This window comes from Hyposmocoma kahamanoa, unplaced genomic scaffold, assembly GCF_003589595.1.
Source record: "Hyposmocoma kahamanoa isolate Upper Pololo Valley unplaced genomic scaffold, ASM358959v1 79, whole genome shotgun sequence".
Taxonomy (NCBI): domain Eukaryota; kingdom Metazoa; phylum Arthropoda; class Insecta; order Lepidoptera; family Cosmopterigidae; genus Hyposmocoma; species Hyposmocoma kahamanoa.
In genome coordinates this window covers 6,246,148-6,249,013 of record NW_020653993.1, presented here as the reverse complement: position 1 = coordinate 6,249,013, position 2,866 = coordinate 6,246,148, and positions in this window count along the sequence as shown.

The window sequence follows — 2,866 nt, the reverse complement described above, 5'->3', positions numbered from 1 at the left end:
AAATTTTTATTCATTCATTATATTTGTTTAGAATAGCACAATTAGTTCAAAATGTATGTATATTTTAGCCCAGCCCTCGATACTCTTGTCCCGCATGTGATCTAAGGGAGAAGGGGGTGACTGAAAACCAGCGCTGCGACTGTCCTGGACAGGAGCAGCACCAGCTGAGACACCTCCTTTTGCCTCCTGTACTGCAATGTTTAGTTATAGTTGGTAGTCTAGTGGTTGATATATGTATAGTTGTTATTTTGTTTGTTGTAACAAGGAGGCAATAAAGAGAGATTTTATTTTATTTTTTTATTTTATAATAATTATGCTTTTTTATGACATTCAGACATTCAGAATAGCAAACAAGACCGCGTAGCAACATGTTGCATAGTGGGAACTTGCTACGCCACCGTAGCAACTAATTAACATTATAATAATAATAATTATAATGACACACACAACATAGTTTCGCACTAGGGAAACCCTGTGTCTCGGGTGCCATGGACACAAAGAGAAACTCAAAAAATTACACAAAACTCACGGCCATACAAATATTTTATCCTGGTCCGGGAATCGAACCCGGGACCTCTGCGTGGCAAACCAGCATGGTAACCGTTCAGCCATGGACGCAGGTAAAAGTTTTTATTTTGCTAGTGAATGTTACGTTTTTCTTATCTGACAATGTACCTACTTATCTGACATAACCCAATAATGCCTGCAGATAATCATGTTCCATGTTTTCAGACCGACATGACATAGGAACGGAATCAAAGCTACCACGTTAAAAAAATTCTGTCAATCGCTACGGTTACTAGCACACGTTCAAACTCATATACCTATAAATGAGTTGATGTGCTAGTTAAAGACAATTTGACAATTCTTAAAGTTTTCCTGGTTACTTTTAATATAATAGTTATTTGTTATTGTAGGCTGCAAAGTCGTTGTTTGACGCGAATGCCTGTATTGAAACATGAGCAAGCGAAGGATACGAAGATTGAACCACGAGCGAAGCGAGTGGTTTGTAAATAGAATCCTGAGCGTTTCAAGACACGAGACGCATAATTTGCTGCCGAGCGCAACACACAACTTTTCATCTCACTGTAGCGGGGAAAATGGTAGTTGAAAGAAAACTAGTTGAACTATAACAAATCAGTTTAGTTCTTCGAAGAATTCATCATCATCAACCCGTTATACGTCCCACTGCTGGGCACGGGTCTCTTTTCAGACGAGGCTTTAGGCCATAGCGCCACCCTGGCCCAATGCGGGTTCGTCACACGTTTTTTGAGGGTTGTGAACCTTCTTCAATGGGCAGGTTTCATCACGATGTTTTTCCTTCACCGAAAAGCTCATAATAAATTTCAAATTAAATACCGCACATAAACTCCGAGAAACTCAGAGGTGCGAGCCCGAATTCGAACCCACGACCCTCTGCTTGAGAGGCAGTAGGTCGAATCATTAGGCTACCATAGTTTTGTTTTTCTTCGACGAATTAAAATAATTTAATAAGCAAAATTAGTTATTGTTGTCAATTTAATGTCAACTATAATAAGAATAAAGTATATCAACGGATTTATATTACATAAATAGTGTACGAAAATGTTTTTTTTTAATCGAAAGAAAAAGTTAGGTGCACCACAGTCCATCTCGTCAAGTTCGAATTTCAAAAACCTTTTCCGAGCTAGTGAGGTGAAAAATAACACGTACGAAGTAAATGTGTCGTTTGCACGGTAAAAACCGAAGACTAGACGTCTGAACGCCTGGAGCTTTTACATTTTAGCAAACACACAATATCAATATTGCCTTACATTATGGCGTCAAGTTTTAAAAGCAGTTTGGTCGACATTACATCCTTCTATCCTATTATAATATTTTAATAACGTAAAATGGAAGAAGTTTGTGAAAATGAATTAAAAATACATGCTTTTTGAAACAAGCAAGGATTTTCTTATGTTGTAAAGTCTGTATGTTTGCATGTATTATTTTAGGAACAGCGTGGGAGTGTCATCGAAGGTGTTTTATACTGTTTATTGACATAAGTGCGTATATAAGTGAAATATTGTAAATTTTTGCAATATTATGTTCATGTGTTATTTGTAAAATATTAACAACCTTGGATTACTATTATTCCTAAAATCATCAACAACAACTTTTGTTCCGTGAGTTTTTACAAAACGTAAAAAATATAGAAAGAAAGAAAGAAAGAAACGTTTATTCAACCAGCATCACACATTGCCAGTATACAAAGAGTTACAGTTACGAGCTGAAATGGATCCAAACTCAGCATATGTCTGGTCACAGCACAATTATTATCAATTAAGTTTTTGTGGTACTGTCTGACATTTTTTAAGTCCGTAGTAGGCTCAAATGTGCAATTGTCTCCTCTCCGTCGACTCCCAGCCCCGCCTTTTTTTGTTTGCCGCACAGAGCTATATCATTTAGAGCTATTTAAAACTCTAGCACAAAAGTTGTTGTTTATGATGTTAATAATATGAAGGGACAAGCCGAACAAGTCGTAAGCTTGGTGATAAGTAACACGTCTGTCCTTTGTTGTGTTGTGGACAGTCCCATGTATTTGTAATTTCACCAGCACTCTTAGCCTTCAAAACAAGAATGCAGCAATGTTTATATTACTGCTTGTCGGCAGAAATAGGTAAGGTGCCAGTACGACGAACGCCTGGACGACAAGGAGCTCTATTGCCGCTGTATAAGTGTGTATTTAGCTAAATTAATAATAAAGTTAGAAAATTTCATCCATCTTATTTGATGTTTTTAACTTTCGATGTTATTAATTAATTAGCACAAAATGTATATTTTTTTGTATATTTAACAATTTGTTATCGTAAATTGTGATTAATGTAAAAAGTGAAAAATGTTTAGC